The 27,767-nt window shown below is 37.1% G+C and overlaps 1 protein-coding gene across 3 annotated transcripts in view; it reads left to right on the top strand.

Annotated features, from left to right (window-relative positions):
• Fak (protein tyrosine kinase 2 Fak) overlaps positions 1-27,767 on the top strand; it is a 768,667-nt gene that overhangs the window by 97,344 nt on the left and 643,556 nt on the right. The window contains exon 1 of one of the 3 annotated variants that reach the window (XM_069820037.1): positions 10,951-10,970. The exons of the other annotated variants lie outside the window; for them this stretch is intronic. The gene's annotated coding sequence lies outside the window, so the exon portion shown is untranslated. Of the gene's footprint in view, positions 1-10,950; positions 10,971-27,767 lie in introns of those variants that run through there. 3 annotated transcript variants of the gene reach the window in all.

Here is a 27,767-nt window from a genome sequence, read left to right as displayed (position 1 = left end):
GTGTAACATCTTGCGGATGAGGAGAGAGATTGCTCTAGTTTTTGTATGGATGAGTGGATGTTTTAGTTAGGGGAAATTACTTTCTATTTCCTTACACGAGGCTGCTAGGAAGAGACAGAGTAGGCCTACATATCAAATGTTACATGATTCGCTGAGACATAAGGGGACAGAATATTTTTTGTGTAAAACAGGGCTTATTATGTGGAAAATTTTATGTCAAGAATGTAACTAGCTAACACGATAGAGTTCCTCCTACGCGAAACAGACTCTGGTTCGAATCCCATCAGAGAAATTGAGATTCATCTCCATTCCGTAGGAAAATTGTGACTTTACCTCGTCTTGTATTTCTCGATTTATCTTTTTGTTTCTTTTTTTTTAATAATTTATTGATCGATCAGCGCATTTAGCGCTATACAGATCATTTCTAAATAAAATATAAATACAATACATGACACTGAATTGAGGGCAGCCTAGATTGGGCTCCTCAATGAACAAAAATAATTGTTTATAAATATTTACATAGGTTGGTGTGATGATAAATTTTGATTATAATATGAGGTCCATTGGAAGTCTGGTGGGAAATGTGGACTTCCTTCTGAGAGAGTAGTGGATAGCGCCTGGAACATTTTCTAGGTTGTTATAGAACTTCTTATCTTGTGAATGAATAAACTGTTTGATTGTGTCAATACCAGTTTCTCTGTGTAGTTGGCTGTTACGGACAAACCAAGGGGAATTGAGTGAAATTCGTAGGACTTTATTTTGAAATGACTGGATGTGTTTAATTTCACTTATTGCAGCTCCTCCCCAGACAGGACAGGCATAAAGCAGTAGAGGTCGTAATAGAGATGTGTAAAGTAGCATGCAATTTTGTAGCTTTAGAGATGATTTCTTGTTGAGGAGCGGATATTAATTTAGTGAGTCTTGAGTAGGCCAATTTAAGTTTGTTGTTGATGTGATGTTTCCATGATAGACGGCGATCTAAGTGCACTCCAAGATATTTTACAGCTTCATCCTTTGGTTTCCACGGTATCACGTTGGTTGAAAGATTTATGCATGGAGGATTAGCAGGACGACACAAAGTAAATATCATTGCTTCGCATTTATTGTAGTTCAATTTGATGCGCCAATTTTCAAGCCAAGGGCATATGATGTATAAGGCTTCCTGAAGGTGATTTGAGGCTATGTTAATGTTGCGATGGGTTGCATAAATTATCTTTTTTGTGCTTATGAGATGTGGGGGAGAGGTAGCTTGGAAATTGACTGTCACATAAAAATACAAACCTCCTCGTTCTTCCCTTGTTTTTCTGTTCCCTTGTTCCCCTTGTTTTCCCCCCTTATTTTCGTTTTATTACGTACCTTCGTTCTCCTTGCATTCGTCTTGTTATCCTTGTCGTGCCCATTTTCTCCTTATATCCTCTATTTCTCGTATATTCTTTGTTTTCCTTATCATAGCTTTGTATTTACGAAAATATTAACCCAACAGTAGAAGTGTTACTGTAATTATGCGAAGTGTACAGTGTCGGCTGATTGAGGCAAGTGTCCACACCTGTAGATACATAGCACACAAACAACCACCCCCCACCATAGGAGCAACACACCCCCACCCCTACAACTGACAAATGCAAATGGCAGAATGCAAAATCAACAGGAACATCAGTAGTTCGTAGGACACTGAAAATGACGCAGCACCGGCGTCGAAACGGGCCTTCTAAGGTACATAACCTTTTTTAAAAATTTTAACGCTTTTAACGTGTCGTTAAACAATTTTAAGTTTTTAATAATATACCGTAGTAATAATGTACATCATAATAAACATTTTGTATGGAAAATAGCCTACTTAAACACACCCCTACCCTTTCAACTGACAAATGCAAATGGCACAATGCAAAATCAACAGGAACATCAGTAGTTCGTAGGACACTGAAAATGACGCAGCACCGGCGTCGGAACGGGCCTTCTGTCTAAGGTACATAACCTTTTTTAAAAATTTTAACGCTTTTAACGTGTCGTTAAACAATTTTAAGTTTTTAATAATATACCGTAGTAATAATGTACATCATAATAAACATTTTGTATGGAAAATAGCCTACTTAAACACACCCCTACCCTTTCAACTGACAAATGCAAATGGCACAATGCAAAATCAACAGGAACATCAGTAGTTCGTAGGACACTGAAGATGACGCAGCACCGGCGTCGAAACGGGCCTTCTGTCTAAGGTACATAACCTTTTTTAAAAATTTTAACACTTTTAACGTGTCGTTAAACAATTTTAAGTTTTTAATAATATACCGTAGTAATAATGTACATCATAATAAACATTTTGTATGGAAAATAGCCTACTTAAACACACCCCTACCCTTTCAACTGACAAATGCAAATGGCACAATGCAAAATCAACAGGAACATCAGTAGTTCGTAGGACACTGAAGATGACGCAGCACCGGCGTCGAAACGGGCCTTCTGTCTAAGGTACATAACCTTTTTTAAAAATTTTAACACTTTTAACGTGTCGTTAAACAATTTTAAGTTTTTTTTATAATATACCGTAGTAATAATGTACATCATAATAAACATTTTGTATGGAAAATAGCCTACTTAAACACACCCCTACCCTTTCAACTGACAAATGCAAATGGCACAATGCAAAATCAACAGGAACATCAGTAGTTCGTAGGACACTGAAGATGACGCAGCACCGGCGTCGAAACGGGCCTTCTGTCTAAGGTACATAACCTTTTTTAAAAATTTTAACACTTTTAACGTGTCGTTAAACAATTTTAAGTTTTTAATAATATACCGTAGTAATAATGTACATCATAATAAACATTTTGTATGGAAAATAGCCTACTTAAACACACCCCTACCCTTACAACTGACAAATGCAAATGGCACAATGCAAAATCAACAGGAACATCAGTAGTTCGTAGAACACTGAAAATGACGCAGCACCGGCGTCGAAACGGGCCTTCTGTCTAAGGTACATAACCTTTTTTAAAAATTTTAACACTTTTAACGTGTCGTTAAACAATTTTAAGTTTTTAATAATATACCGTAGTAATAATGTACATCATAATAAACATTTTGTATGGAAAATAGCCTACTTAAACACACCCCTACCCTTACAACTGACAAATGCAAATGGCAGAATGCAAAATCAACAGGAACATCAGTAGTTCGTAGGACACTGAAAATGACGCAGCACCGGCGTCGAAACGGGCCTTCTGTCTAAGGTACATAACCTTTTTTAAAAATTTTAACACTTTTAACGTGTCGTTAAACAATTTTAAGGTTTTAATAATATACCGTAGTAATAATGTGCATCATAAACATTTTGTATGGGAAGTAGCCTACTTAAACTAGTTACATCAGTTCTCTTGAAGATTTTGGTCACCGGCCACTACTGGAAGTGTAACATAAGTTACACCAACCCCGTGCACTGCAACTACATCTAAATGCGATAATTATCTAACACACGAACACATGATCTATAATATGATATCACTTACGCACAAAAAATGAGTATTTAGAAGCTTCCTATCATTCTCCCAGGCTTGGTGCCTCATCCTCGTAACCTACTCTCCTAAAAAAATAAAACAAGTATAGAATGTATCCTTAGAATTGTAAATGCGCAAAACAAAAGAAGCTGCTGTCGCTTTAATGTAGTGATCCCATTGTCTCCATCTGCAATCATAAATTCCATTCAAAACGTGTACTGTGTACTGGTTGTCAATTGTTGGTCGCAGGTGTTTGAAAGAAGAAACAGCCACCTGCAGTTTAGCCTCACCTATTTCTCACCACTGCTAATTCAAACACTGGATACAAGTGGGAGGGCTCTCTGGTCTGTGGGTAACATGGTACAAGTCCGTTTCTTAAAGCAACACAGGACAAACACAAGGCACACAATCAATTCCAAAGGAAAGAAGATAAATCTCCACTATGCTGTTGAAAATAAAATGCTCTAGATTTGTAGCTAGAAACGCTACCGCTGAGCTACGATGAAGGATACCAAGATCCCGGTCTATATTAAATATTTTACTGTACTTGTACTGTAATTATACACCATGTCCCGTTTAAACATTCCATATTTCAATCAATAATTACGGAAGAAGTGTGAAAAGATTATGAATATTACGAGAAAGTTAATAATAATAATAATAATAATAATAATAATAATAATAATAATAATAATAATAATAGTAAACTGCCCCCCCATTGAGGGTAGCCCTTACGGACTCAGTATATCCCCAAAAAAAATTATTATACATAATATGTAAACATATATATTAAATTTTAAAGAAGGGAAACAAAGAAAAGGGCGTGAAAAATTACAATTGCTATTAATGTGGCACCATGGGATTAATTAGGATTTGGCAGGATTTTTTTAACACAATTATCACAATGTCATCCCTCAGAGATATTGGCAGAGCAAACTGCCGTCAAAATTCTTCGAAAAAAAGCTGGTGTAGTTCCTCGAGCACCTATGAGCAAGCCGAATACCTCAATGTGAATTAAGGCATATTTCAGCTTGAAATAGTTGACTGTAGGCTCATAGATCGACTTCTTCTCAAGGTGGACCTCGGCTGACTGATGACATTCTACTTGAAAACGTATCGTGGGGTCCACAATGATGCCCTGTTTAGTGTCAGCATTGTACGCTAAAATATCTACTCGTCTCGTTGATCCATTTTCAGCTAGACAGGAGATTCCTTCTTCTACCATCTCAAATCTCAAAGACTTTTAGATGGTCACGATATCATTACATTTGGGTCATTCCGTTGTCACGGGTGGAACATTTGCATTGCATTTTTTGTGCTCATATGACAAATATTTAATTGAATAGGAACAAAAATGAAAAGCCACTATATGATATGCACTCTTGGCATTATAATCTTCTGTTATATGTGAATTTTTAAGAAATCTTTGCCTCAGTTTCGATACAATTCAATTTTGAAATCTTGTCACAGCTGGGACTAAAAATGTACATCAAGCATGACACTGCATGAGGTTTTATTGAAGTTCTTGGTAAAAGAAATTCAAAACGCTTTCAGACTGATAGAAGATGAGTTGTACTTCACCATGATCTGCATAAAATAAGAACATGGAAAGATAAATTATTAATTGTTGTCACGGGTGGGACAGTTAAATGTCACAGGTGAGACATGGTGTGAATTATTTAATTTATTCTCTCTCTTACATGTCCAGAGGTTCACTGAAATCATGGAAAATGCAATTTCTTATACAGCTATTTCATTACTGGTTGGGGAAGGACACGCACAATTTGTTCATGTCAATAATATGTGATACATCAGATTCATCAGTTCTGAAAAATTTCCCTGATTCACTAACTGTTCGCATGTACATTATTTTCATATCACCATCCTCATCTACACTACTTTGGCAGATAACTGCATACTTATAGTTTGATGTACATTTTTTCTAGTCTTACTAATAAATTTCACTAGACAAAATAATGATTCTGGGTTAATTTCATGAGTTGCTGATGCTGCTGTTCTTGCAGTTTTTTGCAATCGTCATTTTCACATTGACTATCTCTGTCTCACATTTTGTAGATCACAGCAAATGAACTCTAAAAGTTCTTAACATTAGAATTAAAGTGCGGGACTTTCTTGTTGATGACAACTACAAAGAAACTCAAATTTGAATGAAACTTACATAATGTGTGGCATTTCACTTGACATAAGGATATCCTGTGGTCGAAGTTAATAGAATTTTGATAAATTTATTTTGGTTGATGGGTGTTCTGTTTTCAGCAGAATGTATGCTTCTTTGACAATGCTGCCTCGTATCGACATGAATGCATCCTGTGATAGTTCATTCATTGATTCTTCGCTGATATGCAGCCAAATATACTTATTCAACAGCATGGGACTCCCTAACTTTGTAGTTTGTAAGTCGCTGGATCGGATTCAACGCATCCATGTCGTGGCCCCCACATTCACCCGATATGACAGCACTGTTTTTATTTTTGTTGGAATATGTTCAGGACAATATATATGCACACTAAGTGTCTGCTGCCTCCCATTATACTATATGTAATGAGATTGTTAATATGGTAACAATGAACATGGAAATGATATATCAGGTAATTGGTTTCAAGTTTGATGTTGCCAGTGCCTGTAATGGGTCGCATTAGATATATTTTGGTCAAAAATGAGATATGTAGCGTATAATATGGTATCTTGCATGCTGCGTCTTATGCAGTAGTTAGTTTTCCAGTATATCAACAGATGGCAGAAGTATACAGATTTTACTTTCCCACGAAAAGTCACTTACCATGTTTTACTCCCGAACCCCTCAAATATTAATTACATTTTTTCATTCGCTCTTGTATTTCATGTAGCTTCATTTTCCCACCTTTCCTCCTTTATGCTTTATGTTATTGATGCTTATGGTATATGTTAAATTATGGGAAGTTTGTACAGAACACGTTATTCTCTCAGCTGTTGTTTTTGTTTTGCGAGAAAATGAAAGAGTCGTATAATAGATGTGACCTTAGGGCAAGAGAGTGGGCGAATGCGACATTTGTACCGCATAATCAAATCGTGGAGACCGTTCATCTGGTGAACAGAAATGGTTGTGGGTTGGAGTCTCGGTGGGAGGTATATATCAAAGCAAAAGACCGCACTTGCCGGATTTAGGAGTGCTTTCTCGAAATAATACACTAATTTGTATTGATTATGTAAAGCGAGCTGAATACCTCTGCGAAGATTCATCGCTGGGGGCATCATACCACCAACCGCGCCATGGTGTCTCCTCCTCTGTTGTGGTGATTGGTGGAGGATTTGACTAGACTGAGAATGAGAAAATACTGGGTCGTGGTTCAAATGAATCAAAACGTTTCCCTCTGTCACGTGTTGAATGAAATAGATTGATTTCGTTGTGTACTTGGGGAGTGCAAACATTAATAATAATAATAATAATAATAATAATAATAATAATAATAATATAAATGAACCTCATAGAGGAAATTAAATCCAAAATAAATATGAGAAATGCCTGTTATTATTCAGTTGAGAAGCTTTTGTCATCTAGTCTGGTTTCAAGAAAACTGAAAGTTTATATATAGGGGAGAGTTGGGTAGTATCGGACATCGGGTAATAACGGACAGTGAGTTTCTTTCATCTACCACACGATAATAGTACCTAATTGACATGGTTACGTTTCTGTGATGTCGCATACAGAAACGTAACCATGTCATTCAAGTACTACCATATGGTGGTAGATGAAAGTTGGGTAGTATCGGACATAGGGTAATATCGGACAGTGAGTTTCTTTCATCTACCACACGATGATAGTACCTAATTGACATGGTTACGTTTCTGTGATGTCGCATACAGAAACGTAACCATGTCATTCAGGTACTACTATATGGTGGTAGATGAAAGTTGGGTAGTATCGGACAGAGGGTAATATCGGACAGCGAGTTTCTTTCATCTACCACACGATGATAGTACCTAATTGACATGGTTACGTTTCTGTGATGTCGCATACAGTAACGTAACCATGTCATTCAGGTACTACTATATGGTGGTGGATGAAAGTTGGGTAGTATCGGACATCGGGTAATATCGGACAGTGAGTTTCTTTCATCTACCACACGATGATAGTACCTAATTGACATGGTTACGTTTCTGTGATGTCGCATACAGAAACGTAACCATGTCATTCAGGTACTACTATATGGTGGTGGATAAAAGTTGGGTAGTATCGGGCATCGGGTAATATCGGACAGTGAGTTTCTTTCATCTACCACACGATGATAGTACCTAATTGACATGGTTACGTTTCTGTGATGTCGCATACAGAAACGTAACCATGTCATTCAGTACTACCATATGGTGGTAGATGAAAGAAACTCACTGTCCGATATTACCCTATGTCCGATACTACCCAACTCTCCCCTATATATATATATATATATATATATATATATATATATATATATATATATATATATCCTTTCATAACAAAATTTCGTACAACAGTCTACTTGCTGAATTTAATTTAATGTCTTTTGCCAGTCGTAGATTACTTGCTGAGCAACTTTTATTATACAGGGACATCATTTTATTATTTTTACTTCGACTTTTATTGTACCTGAATGTTTGAATGTACTTCACTCCCACCCCTTCTACTAACCAAGTTCCTACTGTTCACACAGAACTAAGGTCGCAGTACTGAGTTAGTGATTATAGTACGTTTCAGAAATATGTTCGCGTTTTCCAGTGACGAAAATTTCCAATATTGAATCATATTTTCGCACAGGTACTGTCGTCCGTTTGCCTACGTCGCATCCCGATTTCCCTCACCTGCTTCTGCTCGCTCCACTGTAAAGACTAGTGGCTGGGCTTTCTTAGCTCTTTTCTGAAAACATTAATTTCTGTTAGAAATTAATTGGACGTCTACGTAATATTATGCAACTGTTTAAAATAACTTAAATAAAAGGGCCTCGTTAAGTAATTAGCTATCACGTGATTCCCCCCCCCCTTTCTACGATCCTGCGACATAACCTCTTGGACGGACAGTAGATGGCATGTCTGAGTAATTTTATCTGTGCGGGTCGGGCAGAAGTGAAGACTGAATTTACAGTACGTAAGGTACTCTTTTATAGAGTAGGTACAGAATTATTTCAACATGAGTTACTAAGTATGAAGGACGAAACTGCTAATTGGAATTAGATGCAATAGTCTATAGTGCGATAATAGGCACAAAAGACCAGTATCGAAATGAACGGCCACCATTTTAAAAAATGTGTTTAAATATCCATATTATGATTATTTTTAATTTTAACTTCGTTCTTTATATCGTACGCTAATGTGATGTAGGGAGTATAATATTCAGTGCATAATGAATACGTTCGCATGGTTAACTTATTTCGTGAGTAAAAACACTTACTGTTAATACTGTACTGTATTTTGATTAAACAAAACCTAATGAAAATTATCACACTCAAAATCGCGATATTTCCTACTTTGCGTAAATGGATGAACTACTTTTCTTCCCTCCTGTACCTGGTAAAGTGATCTGTTTGTATTTTACGCCAGTATCATCGAACTCCAGTCGTGGAAGGAGGTAGCAAACGGTGTTTCCGGGTCTCAATCATTAATCCAAAGGTATAGCCAGGTTAATATTAAAAATGTTAGTACAAATAAAATGATGTCCCTGTATAAAATATTCAACGGTCTACTGGATAATAGCGAAATATTATCACAAATCCAGATTAACGCTAGAACATCACATTAGAGAAGTTGTCAATTGTTATATTATAAAAAAAAAAAAAACAAACACTTCAGCACATAAAAATTCACCAGTGTTAAAAATGTGTTCAAAATTCAATGAAATATGTAAAACATGGGATCTAGATTTCAACATTTCTTACATGAAATATAAACATTTTCTTATTAATATAGGCAAGTGAAGGTAGTTGATTTTAAATAGTATTGCTATCTATTTATTACTCTGTAATTTGCAATTTATAGCTGCACTTTACATATTTTGGTTATGATATCTATTCTTCATTCTTTTTTATTTTGTATTTTTCATTTATATCTGTATCTCTGTCTTTTATTTACGTAGTATGTCTGATTTTTTAATTTTTCATTTGTATTTGGACTTGTACCTTGCATTTGTATCTGTTTTTATATCTTTTTTCATGTTATGTCCAATTTTATGTTCTAAGCACATATTTATAGTTTCTATTGTAATTGGAGCTTTTCCCTGTTATAGACATAAATAAATAAATAAATAACTCGTCCGGCCTTAAGGATGACCTCGAGGATCCGGAAATTAATAGCAAACAAATATTATCAATTAAATATGAATATTGTTATAAAAATGAAATGTAATAATTAAGCACCATTGATTATCAATTATAAAATAAAATCTTAGAAGATGACTATAAAATTATACTTATAAATAAAAGATTTTATTTAAAATTAGCATATCCTTAATTAAGGCCTTCTGAGTGGTATAAATGAAACTGTATAATCTGCAGGGAATCTTTAAGAATTTGAGAAATGATTTTTTGAATTGTAATAAATAAATAAATAAATAAATAAATAAATGAGTAAATAGATGGGTGGATGGGTGGGTAGGTAGGTAGGTAGGTAGGTGGGTCGTTGGATGGATGGATGGATGGACGGACGGACGGACGGACGGATGGACGGACGGACGGTTGTTCTATATGGTTGTGTAACTTGGACTCTCACTTTCAGAGAGGAACAGATGTTAAGGATGTACAAGAATAAGGTGCTTTGGAAAATGTTTGGGACTAAGAGACATGAAGTTACAGGAGAATGGAGAAAGTTACACAACGCCAGAACTGCACGCATTGTATTCGTCACCTAATTATGTTATGAAAGACCCTGCATATGACGAGTCAGAAAATTATGGAATACGTAAATACCAAAAACAATGTTATAATGTGGAGGACGAGACATTGCAAGGTATGTGGAAGTCCAAAAGGAATATTATAAGGGAAATTGTACAACAGCAGGAGAAAACTAAGACCAAAGAAGATGTAGTGGGGCGAGATTACGTGGACCTGGAGACTCAGAGAATGAGCGGAAAAACTTAAAGGGCTGACAGCAAGATTTATAGCAGTGGTCAAAACTCACTCAGGGTTGTGATGATGGTGACTTTAACCATGTTTACTGTCAGATGGAGAAACTTGAACAGAACTGTCTGTGTTTTGAAGGTTTTGTAGCAGTCATAATAATTGGTTTATTATCAGAATACAAAAATAATATCCACTGATTAAGTCTGTAAGAGTTATACTTAGAAGGTTGGCTGTAAGTTAGCGTTGGCAGGATGCCTAAATCAGCGGTTGGAACTGTTTTTATCAGTCTCGTACACATTTCCGCCTCAGACATTTAAACCGAAGGGCATCAGAGTTGATACGCCGTCACTCGTCCTCAAGAAAATTCATAGCAACTCTACAGTTCGAGGTAAGGAAGCAATTAAAAAACTGTACGCATACAAATTATATTGAACTTTTCGTTACAGAAGTATTACGCCTATCCCTAATGCGTGAATATCATGGATACATTTTATTAACTTCTACTATGATATATTTAGTATACGAATTAGCAGCTATGTTACTCTACACATTTGTTATCAATACACCTATTGCATAATTTTTTGACTGAAGACTAGATGACAAAAACTTCTCTACCGAATAATAACAGGCATTTCCCATATTTATTCTGTGTTTAATTTCCTCCCGAGTGTCATTTATATTTGTTATTGTTCCAAGATATTTGAAATTTTCTACCTCTTCGAAGGATAAATCTCCAATTTTTATATTTCCATTTCGTACAATATTCTCGTCACGAGACATAATGATATACTTCCTCTTTTCGGGGTTTACTTCCAAACCGATCGCTTTACTTGCTTCAAGTAAAATTTCCGTGTTTTCCCTAATGGTTTGTGGATTTTCTCCTAACATATTCACGTCATCCGCATACACAAGAAGCTGATGTAATCCGCTCAATTCCAAACCCTGTCTGTTATCCTGTACTTTCCTAATGGCATATTATAGAGCAAATTTAAAAAGTAAAGGTGATAGTGCCTGTTTAGGCATACAATATCATTATTACACAGACAAGAATTATTTTTTTTCTTTATTCTCTTATTAGGTCATGGCAGAATTCATAGTAACCATGACCTTATTACCGTTAACTATTCTCCTTTAGCACTCTGTAGTCCTACATTGACTTACAACATTATTCTACTCACCAGTTCAGGTCGTTTCACAGCTGGTTTAATGTCACCTTTCTTCGAAGTATATTCCTTCCCCTGATTCTTTAGTGTCTTATGTACATATTCCTTCCATTGCATGATATTAATCTTACGTTTTCTCTTTCTGTTTACGTTTTTTATGAGACCATGTGTCACGCTACAAGTATGATTGTCCACCATTTTATTTGCGTTACAACGTTATTCAGCTCAGTAACACAATCAAAATACTACAGCTCTCGAAGTAGTGTGAATATCAGTAAGGCGATGACAGCACATGATGTAAGACGTGCGATACAACATTTTTCAGCCGAAAACTCAGTTTGGCCAAAAACGGACTTACAACGTTATTCTAGGCAGCCGTTCAATTGTATGACATTGTCATCTGTTGCGCAAACTAAGCAAACAAATAATTGTCTCTGTAACTGCCGCAAAAATGCACCATGTCCGGATATTTTGGCCAGTCTTCTTCATCAGCTGAAAGGGAAAAAGTAATTTAATTAATTAGGATTAAAATATCAGTCAAGCTTTATTAATTGCAAAATTTAACGGCTGCGATATTTCGTTCATACGTTCCCCTTTCTGTTGAATACGATATTCTGTTGAGAAAGTTGGTGCGGTTTGTTCTTGCTGAAGTTTCTATTTAAACTTTTTATTAATGTATACCCAGCTCGGCGCAGACTTCATATCGTGCTGCGGTACGAACTTCGTACTCCGTAAGTTGATTACGTTCAGGGTGCCGCAAGAAAATCAATCAGTGGTCCGTAGCGGAGCAGTACAATCCCGCGGTTTCAACACAGATCACGTATACACTCAACTTCCTTCAAGCAAGAAGAAAAGAAAATCTATAGTGTTCTAAAAGACTTCAGTTGTCGATGTTTTATAATTATTACTTTCTTTCCGTTACAGGAAAGTTCGAGATTTCTCTCCCGGTTAGACTATTTACATCGTAGCTTTTAACCTTTCGAGACGTGATATTTCAGATTCGATTCCCAAAACTGTCTGTAAAGATTTAAGATGTTTCGTGGGTTTCCGTGTTTCGACTTTTAAGTAGGGAGCAGTATCTTTTTACTTTCTTATTATTCGAAGTTTAAAAGAATTCTGCATTAGTGAGATACTAAAAAATATCACTTCTATGATAGCTACTGCTTTGCTGTCGTTCTCTGTTACCATGGTAGCTTTTGGATCAGAAATTCGCGAATTCAAACCCAGCTGAGGGCAATGTTTTAGGGCATTAAAATCTTTCGGGAAGGAAATAAAGCATGACCAATGTACAAGAACTCTGTACCTGATAGAAGACTTCAGACTTAATTTGTTGGTTATATCTCGCGCGGATACGGGTTTTTTTAGTTGGTTATTTAACTTCGCTGTATCAACTACTTGGTTATTTAGCGTCAATGGGATTGATGATAGCGAGATGGTATTTAGCGAGATGAGGCCAAGGACTCGCCATAGATTACCTGACATTCACCTTACGGTTGGGGAAAATCTCGGAAAAAACCCAACCAAGTAATCAGCCCAAGCGGGAATAGAACCCACGCCCGAGTGCAACTCCTGATCGGTAGGCAAGCGCCTTAGTGTCGGTATTATAAACGCCGTTTAAACTGAAGTTTTTCGCTCTGCTTCGTATTATAAGTCGACCTGGTTGGCAAGTTGGTATAGCGCTGGCCTTCTATGCCCAAGGTTGCGGGTTCGATCCCGGGCCAGGTCGATGGCATTTAAGTGTGCTTAAATGCGACAGGCTCATGTCAGTAGATTTACTGGCATGTAAAAGAACTCCTGCGGGACAAAATTCCGGCACATCCGGCGACGCTGATATAACCTCTGCAGTTGCGAGCGTCGTTAAATAAAACATAACATTTTTTCGTATTATAAACCTTAACTACCAGTTAATCTTGAGTTAACTTGATCGGCAGTACAAGGCTCAACAATGCAAGATGGCGGTTCCCGCAATACACATGGATAGTGCAGATGTTTTCCAAGAACTTATGAGTGACGATAAGTGAGTGATCAATATTATTGAACGACCACGGCGGCCAAGAATTTTTCGAAATAGAGTGCACCACTTTGAAATATACATACATTAACATAGATTTTAAAACATATTTTCCCACGTGCATCAACGTCGGTTAGTGTAATCACCGGTTAAAATTGTCACCTAACCGCTGGTTAAGCATTTTTACAGTGGGTCAACCTCGGTTACGACTTAAATAGGAGGTTAACCACAGTAATCTCTAACCGGTCATATTCGAGCGGTTAAAAGAGATAACCAGTGATTAGTAGAGCAAGTAAAGCAAAATGGCGGCCAGAGCCACAGATGTTTATTTCGAAGACGATTATTATCGCACAGTAGCCTACTTGAATTTCTTGGATAGAGCGTGAGCGTGAAGTTTCTTTAGTGGAAAGAGAGAATTCTTACGAGGAATTAGGTGACAGAAAATTTCAGGAGGTATTTCGTTTATCAAAATCTACAAATGGATCACTTGAAATAACACAAAAAGTCATATTTCTCCTATGGATCGGTTGCTTATATTACGATTCTAGATAACTGTTATTTTCTGTATAAAAGGGGGAATACTCGAATATCTCTTTCTCCATGTCACTGGCTGAACAAAGAGAGGTTATGGATGGATCTTGGGATAATGAACAGTTCCCTCGTGTAAATTGGGTCCTGGATCGTATACACATTCCTACTAATCTTCTGCATCCTTTTCCTTGATAGATATTCCATCTTTTTATATATATTATATTTAAATCTAGTAATTGAGTCTATCGATACTTCAACCTCACATTGGGATATAATCATTTTTGCATTCAGTTTTCTATTTTGTACGATTTTAACCTAACAGCACTGAAAAGCAAAGAAATGCAACTCGCAAATATAACAGCGCCCAAAGGCAAACAAATGCAAAACGAAAATGTAGGACACGTTCATTTCGATGTAGAACGGAGTGAGCACAGCCGTTTTTAGACGTTGACTATTATCTTTGCAGCGGTATGGATGCTTTCCTTTAGTAATTTTGTAGAAACAGTGTACTATCATAGACATTACTCTGGTTAAATGAGGTGTCAGCTAGCCATGTTTAAGTAATCGGTAATTGTGAATGGTGCACAGAAATTACATTTTAACCACTTTTACTGTTTAACCGTCGTTTCGTAATCTATGATTACTGCGTTTTTAACCGATGTTGATACACTTCGCCAATTGAGGCTTTCGAAACAGACAATCCTAGACTTTAGAATTAGGCTTATAGTCCTAACCTTGTTTCGAAAAATTGAAAGTCGGATGCAACATGCAAAAGAAAATGGGAAAGTGCAAAAATATATGTTTTAGGGTTTGAATTTAAAGATGATTTGAAAAGATAAATACTTTATTTTTTATTTTTGAAAACATTCTGTTGAATCTCTGCATCAGTTACTAGTTGCGGTGCGTTATTTTGCCTCTGGTAGTAGACATACCGAAAACGATTAAAGATTTCGGAGGTCCGAAAATCTAGTATAAACCTATTGCGCATTACACTGTGTGTGGCAGTCTCCTGGTAAAATTTACTATGGGGCCTCATTTATAAACACTAATAATATTACCTAATATATTATTACCTAATTACACAACGCAGAACTGCACGCATTGTATTCTTCACCTGACATAATTAGGAACATTAAATCCAGACGTTTGCGATGGGCAGGGCATGTAGCACGTATGGGCGAATCCAGAAATGCATATAGTGTGTTAGTTTGGAGACCGGAGGGAAAAATACCTTTGGGGAGGCCGAGACGTAGATGGGAGGATAATATTAAAATGGATTTGAGGGAGGTGGGATATGATGATAGAGACTGGATTAATCTTGCTCAGGATAGGGACCGATGGCGGGCTTATGTGAGGGCGGCAATGAACCTTCGGGTTCCTTAAAAGCCATTTGTAAGTAAGTAAGTAAATAATATTACCTAATTTTATTAGACTCATGAAAATATTTTTATTCTTTGATTGAATTCTGTTTCATAAATATTCTAGACAACATAAAATACGCACACTGATATCATTACTTCATTACTCAGTTGATTCTGTATGGAGTTACGTCTCTGATGGTCATGTAAGGTTTAGTTTGGTTGCATTGTGTTTTGGAGTATAACCACAGTCTAGTACATACAGTCACGAAGCTTGAGTTGTGAGGGTACTACGAACAATAGATTATGCTGTTACTATTTCACATTGTAATGGGGCGATAGTAGCGATCCTAGTGGTTAGCAACTATCTATGGATGCATATTCCCTACGTGTTGAGCTTCGTGACTGTTTATACTATACTGTGGTATAACGTTGGTAGCCAGCGTTAAGAAACTATTTAAGGTTAAGTCTGACAAGCATACTGAAGTACGCGATATTGGTCCTCTTTAGGTTTTATTATTATACTCTCTCTGATATCGAAGAACAAAGATGAAGATTCTCCACGAGCGTCGGATATTTAAAATCAATAATATAGTTAAACAGTTATGATTGTCTTCTTTTCTTCTTTCTTCCTAGCAGTAATATCAATCGTATTCCACTACGGTTTAACTTAACCGAGATTCTGTAATGCGACACGTTGAGTTAAACTCATGATTAGATTTAACTTAGGTAAGAGGTATAGACATCCAGCCTAGGACTCTCGTTACGGAATGCGCGCTGGTTCGAGTCCTCATGGGGGAAGAAATTTTCTCATGAAATTTCGGCCAGTGTATGGGACCGGTGCCCACCCAGCATCGTGATGCACTTGGGGAGCTACGATAGGTAGCGAAATCCGGTTGCGAATACCAGCTATAACGGCTGGGGGGATCATCATGCTAACCACACGATACCTCCATTCTGGTTGGATGATCGTCCACCTCTGCTTTGGTATGTGGGCGTGAGGCCAGCAGCCGACTGGTCGGTCTAGGCCCTTCACGGGCTGTAGCGCCACGGATTATTATATAAGAGGTATAGAAGTGTTTAACGTGCGGGATATGGAACAACCCTATAACTTCAAATGAAAGAGGTTGTTTGTGCACCCGTCTTGGAAGGAGTTGCGTACCAACTGTGCTGCCAGGCTAAGTCGGTCCCGACATCCCGTCATGCTATGCAGTCCTCTTCAGGCTTAAAGTCTATATGTAGTAGGGAACTCGGGTTCACTGTTATCAAGACGGAGTATCTCGTCCGAATACCGATATTGAAAACTGTTAATACTGTAAAATAATAGGGAATTGGTTTTTGTTTTATACAAATTAAAAAGTAGCAGTTAGCAGTGAAAGTGAATTAATTTTACCCTATGGAAATTTGATATGTTCTGTTTTATTTTGCATTCCAAATAGTTATGTGCGTTATCTTGATGAAATGGGGTTTCCTTTATGTCGCACTGCACAGTAAGAAGCTTCGTTTTGTCTCATCTGACGTAATTTAGTCCGTGCTTGCTCATGCCCCTACTCCACAGCCATGTGTGCATACAGTCTTCGTCAAAATTATGTCGACTCTTTTCGACTACTCAACAGAGAATACAAATATTGTATACTTACTTCGTTCTCGGAAGTTTCTAGTTGGACACGCTACGCAGCGAAGGTCGTTGTGTTTAGTTAGGAATTACAGTTTCTCTTTTTATTGCTTTATAGATGTGACGAAGTTAATAAAATCCTAGAAGTTTTTATAAGTTAGCCTCCTTTCGCATCGAACTACTCATATTGTATCTTCTGTGACTTCATATTTTCACGTACTGTTGTTTTGTGTTATCAATGATTACACAGCTCCTTCCGTCTTCATAATTGCTGATTCAACATATTTTTTCTAAGCATAATTTTTTTTTCTAACTTTTTCATCACATAAAGTACAGTAAAAGCCTAGCATATAGCAAGATCTTTGGTGAACCTTCTTACTGCAATAGTGTGATAAAGTTTTTCAAATTAACTAGAATATTTGATAAAATTATGTAATGTTTAATAATAATAATAATAATAATAATAATAATAATAATAATTAATAATAATAATAATGATAATAATAATAATTCGTGGCGCTACAGCCCGTGAAGGGCCTAGACCGACCAGCCGGCTGCTGGCTTCACGCTCACATGCCGAAGCAATGGTGGACGATCATCCAACAAGAATGGAGGTATTGTATGGTTAGCACGATGATCTCCCCAATCGTTATAGCTGGTTTGCGAAACCGGATTTTCGCTACCTATCGTAGCTCCCCAAATGCATCACAATGTTGGGTGAGCACCGGTCCCATACACTGGCCGACGTTTCATTAGAAAATTTCTTCCTCCATGAGGACTCGAACCAGCACGCATTCCGTAACGCGAGTCCTAGGCAGGATGCCTTAGACCACGACGCCACGGCGCGGGACTTCTTCATATAACTGGATATTTTTAAATGTGATATTTCTTTCTTAACCCAGAGCGTAAAACGTATATTATATCTTTTTTAATTTGTTTTAGAATGAATTGGAATCTGATTTCACTCTCCTGTAACCTGCCTATTAGTAGGGCCTACACTGTCGTGGATATAATCCCATTCGACAGCCTTTTATTTGCACAGTTGGCTGGCGCTCAGCTGTTGAAATGCCTCTGTTTATGACACTCGAAAGCCCGTAATTGTCATCATATAGTTCGCGAGGAAACACGGATTTGATTCACATTAATTCTCTTCGCTTTACGAGTATTGCAAATCATTTTCCGTAACTGCAAAGTTACCTTCGTTCCCTCTCATGCGTGAATTGATCTCAGAATAATTATTTCTTCATTGAGAATGATTTTAAAAGGTTGATATCATGAAGGCCCAACACGAACACTATTTTGAAAAGCAATCCGTAGACAAGTACAACCCCGAAATTCCGGATAATATTCTTTACAAATTTATTTGTATTGCTGTTAATTTTAGTTAGCTTGCGATTTGCTATTTACTTTAAAAATGTATTTGCAAGTTAGTCTGTGATTTGATATCTATTTTAAACATTATATATAATATATTTTTTTCTTCATTTATAATGTTCTGCCCAAGGACAGATCTTTGACTGCAAACCCAGCATTCTCCCGTCTTTTGTATTTTCTGCCTTCCTCTTAGTCTCTGCATATGATCCATGTATCTTAATATCGTCTATCACCTGACATCTTCTACCTCGAACTCTTTTCTCATTCACCAGTCCTTCCAGTTCATCCTTCAGTACGTAGTTTCTTATCAGCCAGTGACGCAGCCAATTCCTTTTCCTCTTCCTGATCAGTTTCAGCATTGTTTTTTCTTCGCCCACTCTTTCCAACACAGCTTCATTTCTTATTCTGTCTGTTCATTTCACAAGCTCCATCCTTCTCCATATCCACATTTCAAGTGCTTCTAGTCGCTTCTCTTCACTTCGTAGTAATGTTCATGTTTCTGCTTCCGTACAGTTTTACACTCCACACAAAGCACTTCACTACTCTCTTCCTTAGTACTTCAGAGGATGCTCCTTTTACTATTAAAAGCTTCCTTTGCCATTGCTATTCTCGTTTTGACTTCCTGGCAGCAGCTCATGTTACTGCTTATAGTACATCCCAAGTATTTGAAGCTGTCCACTTGCTCTACTGCCTCATTTAGAATCCGCAAGTTTATCTTCTTTACTTTTCTTCCTATGATCATAGTCTTCGTATTGTTTGCATTTATCTTCATTCCATACTGCTCACAGCTGTCATTCAGCTGAAGTACCATATCTCTCTAGTGTCGTCTTCTCTTCTGCTAACGACATATCGTCAGCAAATCTGATGCACTTTATTCTTCTTCATTCTACTACACTTGTTCCATATTCTGAAAACAGTTCTTCATTAAATCCTCCAAGTAGATGTTGAACATGGTTGGTGATAGAGGACGTACCTATTTTGCTTCCTTCTGACATTTCTTCTCCAATCGTGAATTTGATTCCTTGTTTCATATGATATAAACGTTACTGAACAGCCTCTTCTCTTTCCAATCCACACCAATTTATATAATATATTATAAATAATCCGTGGCGCTACAGCCCGTGAAGGGCCTAGACCGACCAGCCTGCTGCTGGCCTCACACCCACATGCCGAAGCAGAGGTGGACAATAGAGTTGGGTCGATTCGTGAACGAATCGTTCATTCGAACGACTAATAATAAAGAATCGTAAGAATCGATTCGTGGTATCAACGAATCGTCGTTCAAAAGAATCGTAAAGAATCGTCGTTCAAAAGAATATGAAGGAATCGGCATGGTATCGTAACCCACGATTCTATTCGTTGTTTGATGTAACCTGTCAACGGACATTTCCGAACCGTGTCGAATGCTCCCGAGCGAGAGTGAAATCAAAATATGTACTGCATTTGTTAAGTATGGAAAATAATGAACACAAACCTGAAATGTGCATAGTTAAATAGAGATGTAATGCAAAAAATGTACTTCATAATAAGGTTCAGTTGATAAATTATAATTTAGAGACATTATCTTGGGTAATTTTTTTGTAGACTAATGGAGTTCATACTGAATGGTTCCAGCCAATGAGAAAGAGACAATCCAATGTCTCGCCTCTTATGCCATCTATGAGAGAGATGTAGAACGTTTTTGTTCTACGCGTGGTTTGCAAAGGAAAGTGTCTTGCAACGATTCAAAAGAATAGTTGGAATCGCAGACTGGGAAGAATCGTGAACTCGTTGACGATTCAAAAGAATAGTTGGAATCGCAGACTAAGAAGAATCGTGAACGAATCATTAGAATCGATTCGTAATGTGTGATTGAATCGTTGGAATCGACTTCTGAAAAAGAATCGTGTTGTCCAACTCTAGTGGACAATCATCCAGCCAGAATGGAGGTAACGTGTGGTTAGCACGATGATCCCCTCAGCCGTTATAGCTGGCATTCGCAACCGGATTTCGCTACCTATCTTAGCTCCCCAAGTACTACATCACGATGCTGGGTGGGCACCGGTCCCATACACTGGCCGAAATTTCATGATAAAATTTCTTCCTCCATGAGGACTCGAACCAGCGCACATTCCGTAACGCGAGCCCTAGGCAATATGGCTTAGACCACGACGCCAAGGCGCGGGACTTATATAATATACGGTATTGCTATTGTTAATTGTAATTAGTTTGTAATTTGCTATTTATCAAACATTAATTTGTACCTATTTTATTTTGCTTTTAATTTAATTACGATTTATCAATTAGTAGGCCTATATTGTTGTATAATTTTAGTATTCTATCTTGTTTATAGGCCCTAACTTTACCCAAAGAACAAATGTGGAGAAATAACCACATTAATATCTGGAATATGCTACTACCACATCATTATTGAATGTTAAAACTCAGTTTGATTTCAGAATTAGACTAACATTTTTTTTACATCGTATTGTAACCGTCGATAATAAAATTAGGGCCTGTTTTGTTGCATGTTTTGTTCTTATTATTATGATTGCATAAAATTTGTTTTGTATGTCCATTCTATTTTCGTATGAATATTCGCTTGCACAGTTTCTCAATCTGCTGCACAAATGGCCGAGACTTATTTTCATCCTTTCTCTTTCGTCCCCTTTTAAAACTACCCCACTACTTTAATTAAACGAAGTTGGATTCATATGGCTGAAACTTATAAATATTCATACGAATCCATTATCTGTTCATGAAATTTATACGCCCCTTCTTTTTCTGCTGTGTATCTGGGATAATTCGTTCAGTGTAATACACTTCTGCTCAAAATTAATGCAACAAACAAAGCTACATTATCACGCAATGGACTCAAATTAAATTGTACATGTTTTCCGTTGTATACGGAAATAACGTTAAAACGTTATACCAAGAAACGAAATCTGCCATTTAGAATATCGTGCAGGCATTGAATTAATTTTTGGAGCTATGAATTATATTAGTTTTTATTATTTAGACCAGCGTTTCTCAAACTTTTTTGAAGTGGGGACCACTTTTTAAGTCAGAACAGTTCCGCGGACCACCTTACTCTTGTTTCCTTCGAAAGCAAATTTATCATTTTTGTAGCATATTTTAATACCAGTATACTTATATTATAAAATAGAATTAATTAATTATAATACTATAAAATAGAATTAATTAATTATAGTACTTTCGTAATTATATTTTTTGTAACCAATCACAAGTAACGTATAACAAATTCTGTGCATTGTTGATTCATCGCTTGCCTGTTAGCAGTTACAGTAGTTGTTTGAGATCCTTCTTATGTGGTACACGCTAGTAGTTGCGCATGTCTCTGTTAAATAGTGAAAAGAAAGGAACGTGATGATACGCTTCATTTAGACAGTGCTATTGTTTAGAAGCTGTGTGTGAAGAAATATATTAATTATAGTGTCATTAAAGAAATATCTAGTCCTAGTGGTAGCTATTCAAAGAAGAAATACTTTCGTAAATATGACAGAGTTATTTGGAAATTGGATTTACTTGGTGTGGCAATGAGAGTGAACCAAAACCTCACTGTCCGATATTACCCGATGTCCGATACTACCCAACTCTTCCCTATTGTTTTGCTATTGTCGGACCATCGGATCTGTGCCCCCGTAAGATATGCGAACTGAACCCTTATTCCTTCTCAGCCTCGGTAATTAATTTCTCTCCCTGCATTCCTCTCTCTCTTTTCTATCTCTCTCTCTCTTTCTCTTCCCCCACTACTCACAATTTTGGCCTTCTTGCGGGACAGTTTGCAATATTTGCACTTGCAGTCCAGTGTTGTCAACTCAACATGAATACTGTAGCACGGAGTGGCGAAAGAAATATTAATAAGCAAGTACGTAATAACATTTTGCGATGAAGAGAAACAAACAGGTCAATATCTGTTTCCTATAAATCAGGCAACGAAAAGAGCAGCTGCGATCATAGGTGAGGCTTATTTCATTTCAATTAATTAGGTATTATTACTTACTTAACTAATACTAATAATACAACATTTTTATGTAATTTATATAGGCAGGTCAGAGCTCCTAATAAAGAAAATCAGGAGAGAGAGAGAGAGAGAGAGAGAGAGAGAGAGAGAGAGAGAGAGAGAGAGAATCTGTGCAGGAGATGAAAAGCTAGAATCACCACGGAAGAACAGACCAAGGGAACCTTATTCTTGTAGATGAAAGAAGTTCCAAGTTTGAAGAAATTACTGAAGGTTGCGAGAGAAGCAATAATTTCCAAGGTTGGACAGAAAAACTACGGAAAGTGATTCGAGACATGGGATTTAGGTTTAAAAAATGTAGAAATACAAGATGTATTTTGATTGAAAGAAATGATATTGTAACATGGAGGATTAGTTATTTATGACACCGTTTGACGGAAGTTTGGCAACATCCCTATTCGGCAAGGTTCGTGGCCTGCTGTTTAACGTGGTGGGAGGAAAGCGGGTGGAATGGAGTGAGTACAGGCGTTAACTTTTCCAAGAACGACGACAGCGCTGAAGGGGCACAGATCCGATGGTCCGACAATAGATGCCAAACATTCCCAACACTTCCACGTATGACAGTGATAAAGAGGTGACAGTGGATCACTGGTCCAATGATGACAGAAGAGTGTAACAAAAATAATTTTGTCATAAATTGATTTTCGACTTAAAGGGATTTGAACTCTGATCCCCAGGTTGAAAAGTCGATGAACTGGTTATTTGAGTAACGGTCCACAAAGTGACATATTTAACTTCGCCAAACTGTAATTTGAACATGGAAGAAGGAAAAACCGTGGCACGCGGAAGCATGTAGAAGCCGCAGTGTTGCTTGAATTCGCTTCCTCACGTTTAGATACACCGCAGGAAGTGGGATTGTAGGACTTGGAAGTTTTGCACTTAAACCACATCACGGATTTCTACTTAACTGCGAATCGAATAGCATGTGATTGTGTAAGATTCTCCTCTTCCTTGTCTATTACTCAATATTACTTCGTGATGCCTGATAGTCATATCCTTATATTACACAATAAGTATAATTTGACCTTTAAGAAAACTTGTGAATCTTAATCAGATTCCGAACTTCGTGACCTAGCTTTGTCGGGAATTCTTTGAAATACAGTCAGTTTTTTTACCAGATAATCATAAAGTAGGTACCGTCATTTCCCATAACTATGGTCCTTGAATACAATTATGGTCCACGATACAACCATTCAAATTTTGTGTTCCATAACGTAGTACCTCGCTTATCTATATTTTTTTCTGTATTGTAGTTTGAACTCAAGTCACTACAGCTATCTACGAACGGTCCATGTTACGTTTACAATGTTCTTTGAATGGATTTAGGAGCGCACTCAGCTGAGTGACTTATTGGCCGGGAATCCACAGTTATTGTGCACTGCTAGCTGAGAGAATATATATATATATATATATATATATATATATATATATAAATTTGACCTACAGAATTTATCTGTAATATTGACACTTAATAGTTTAGGAGAAAAATTAATGGCAGTTGACATTGGATACACGTCAACATATATATATACCTAACTTGGAGTCAGGCCACAAAGGGAAACATTGAAGGAGGAAAGTTCGATCCGGTGCTGTGGATTGAATTCGGCGTAGCTCAGTGATCAGAGCGCTTGGTACGTAGAACCAATGAACCGGGTTCGATCCCCGGCGCCGGAGCGAATTTTTCTCCTAAAATATTAAGAAAAATTATAAATTATAGCCAAGATAAATAATAAAAAAATGCAAAACAGTAAAGCGAAGGCTTATTCATGCAGTCCTGTCACTTTTCAGGCTTTAGTTCTTTGTATTTATTACATACTAGCTGTACCCGTGCGCTCCGCTGCACTTGTTAGAAATAAATATAAAGTAATTACATAATTAAAATAGGACATCTGCTCCAGAGAACATTCGTGTTTGATAGAAGGATATATCGTTTAATATGTCACTTAATTTAAATTGTACTTAAATAATTAAAATGCGATCATTTTGGTCCAGAGACCACTCATTTGGTGCAGTGATAATTCCTTAAACATATTTCTTAATTGTTATTACATGCAAATAATTAAAATATCATTTGGTTCAGAGAACATCCAGGCAGACAGACATACAAACAACAATTTCAAAAGAGGGATTTTCGGTTTCAGGATGGTTAATTATACATGTTGTTGTCCAAGGCCCCTTATAGACGAAGTCATTTGTTTTTATTTAATTGCAGCGCCTTAGATGGCGTTATTTTAATTTTAAAACTCATTTATCTCATTAAATATCAGTCCTATTAAAATTTTGCATGGAGTAAAACTTATCGGAAATCACCTAAAAAAAACTTTTGTTATGTAACATTTTTCACGAAAATTAATAATAAGAGAGATATTTCGATTTATTTAATTCAAGCCCCCTTATAACTTCCCTTTTGAATAAACTATTTTGAATGCCATATGAAGTGTACACGGGAAAAACGATCAAGGTCCATGAAAAATCGAAATTGAGTTAACTTTCTTATAGTGGAAAGGACGTACTATCATATGGTCTAGCTAGTAATAAGAAATCATCGTTCTTGACATTCCACTACGTCAGTTTCTATTAAATACACACATAGTGCTTAAACTTTTAGGGTGCTATTCATAGACATTTCGCAGCACGCGCTACGAGCGTGCTAAACTAGCCCCGGCTATCCACTGGTTACTAGTACAGAATTCAAATCATATCCTATCGCTAACACTGGTTTATGAATACGAAAAGCGCTGATCATCCACCGGAAGCCCGCGCTAAAAATGTCTGTGAATACGGCCCTAAAATTCGTTTTTCTCGAAACTTTCTAAAATGGACCTTGATCGTTATTCCCGTGTACCCTTCATATAGCCTAAAATCTAAGTTACAACGAACTTAATTTATATTTCAATTTTCATATAAATCGGTTCAGCCATTATCGCGTGAAAAGGTAACAAACATCCAGACAGACAGACAGACAGACATACAAACAAAAATTAAAAAAAAAGCGATTTTCGGTTTCAGGATGGTTAATTATACATGTTAACACCAATTATTTTTGGAAAATCAAAAATTACCAGAAAAATTTTGGCTACAGATTTATTATTGCTATAGATTTCTTGGCGATTCATTGAGTATTTATTTCTGTTATCTTTTGGTGAGATGCTGTGAGGAAACTGAGCTGTACAGCTAGGTTAAACGCGTAAACAGGGGAGGTTTTTCAAGACTCTTGGTTGCCATGCAACGTGATTCCTCTTTTTATTCCTCAGAATTACTCACGCATAATATAGCGTGAAGGACTTCCCGTTCCACTGCGGCGGAAAACGGTCTCCATTACCCACAACGCACCCTGTAAGATGAAAATCCTCTGCACTAGAGAGGGAATATACTTCGTGGAGAGTAAACTTCTTAACCCCCTATAAAGTATACGGCGCATTATACGGGAAGATGAAACTGAAAGTTAGCTAGGCGGCTGTAGCTTCACGTATCCTTTGTTGGAGACCGCCCCGCCCCTCTCATATGGTTGCCAAAACGAACACTACTTTATCGATCCTGGCTGCCGACTTGGCTAGCGTCTAACAGTGTCGCATCTCCCCCTCAGCATAGACTATTCATTTGAGATACAGGTCAATGATTGGATGCAGCGTAATCAAAGTACATGCAGTGTTATCGCCCTCTGAATCCCAATCAGCCTGCCTCCCTTATTGCACGGGGGTGCGTAATTTATTGGCGGTTGGAGTGTCAATTATTCCGGCTAATGAGCCCCACGGACTCAATGCTAAATCAATTTTAATTTACAGTGTGGAAAGAACGTTGGCGCGCTTGTAAGGTCTAAACTGAGTGGAAAGAGCGATATAGACTCTTCGGGCCATATTCATAGACATTCTTAGCGCGGGCTAACGGTGGATGATCAGCGAACTAACGTTTTTCGTATTCATAAACCAGTGTTAGCGATGTGATATGATATGAATCCTGTACAAGTAACCAGTCGAGAGTCAGGGCTAGTTTAGCACGCTCATAGCGCGGGCTAGCGAAATGTCTATGAATAGCACTCTTCGAGACTAGTGGTATAGCCAGAAATTGGAGCTAGGCTAAGAGAATTTGATTCCTTAGCTACAGTACTACCGGCAAACACTCGTATTCTCCAAAATGTTTTTGAAATGGTACTTGAAATTAAAGCAGTAAAGCCCTGCCAAGACTCTGGAATTCGCTACCTGCTAGCATCAGGGACTGTCGAAATAAAATTGAATTCAAACGAAAACTTACTAGGCACTTGGTCAGTAATTGATTTCTTGTAAATTGTTTACTTAATCTATCACAAAATATTTCAATATCCAGTAATTTCATCACTATACAATTTTGTTATTCTAGGTTTAATTTGAAATTCAAAGAATATGAAATATTCTTTGTTTTTCTATGATAAATTATCTAGCTTTAATTACTCAGGTAATCTTTTCGTTCTTTGATTTTTATTGTAATTGTAATTGTAAATTTAATACTAATTGTAATTTTATTCTTCGTATTATAGTTGTAATCCCCTGGTAGAGGGGCAGAGAAGGCCTGGCAGCCTTATCTCTACAAGGTTAAATAAATAAATACTAATACTAAATACTAATAATATGGTTTAGATATGGTATAATAATAATACTAATAATAATAATAATAATAATAATAATAATAATAATAATAATTAGACGTTTGAGATGGGCATGGTATGTAGCACGTATGGGCGAATCTAGAAATGCATATAGTGTTAGTTGGGAGACCAGAGGGAAAAAGACCTTCGGGGAGACCGAAACGTAGATGGGAGGATAATATTAAAATGGATTTGAGGGAGGTTAGATGTGATTGTAGAGACTTGATTAATCTTGCTCAGGATAGGGACCGATGGCGGTCTTATGTGAGAGCGGCAATGAACCTCCGGGTTCTCTGAAAGCCATTTGTAAGTAAGTGCATAGGCCTACTATTATTTCTATAAAATTTAAAATCGATTACATTACGCCAATTTGAAATGTATGAGAACTTTCTGCCGGACCCGTTATTTATAATCAGTCTACTTTATTTCCGAGAGGTTCACTCGTGTGGAGTAACGGTTAGCGTGTCTAGCCGCGAAACCAGGTGGCCCGG

The sequence above is a fragment of the Periplaneta americana genome, chromosome 3, assembly GCF_040183065.1.
Source record: "Periplaneta americana isolate PAMFEO1 chromosome 3, P.americana_PAMFEO1_priV1, whole genome shotgun sequence".
NCBI lineage: Eukaryota > Metazoa > Arthropoda > Insecta > Blattodea > Blattidae > Periplaneta > Periplaneta americana.
Note: the sequence above shows the minus strand (reverse complement) of the source record. Positions and strands in the feature narration are given on the sequence as shown.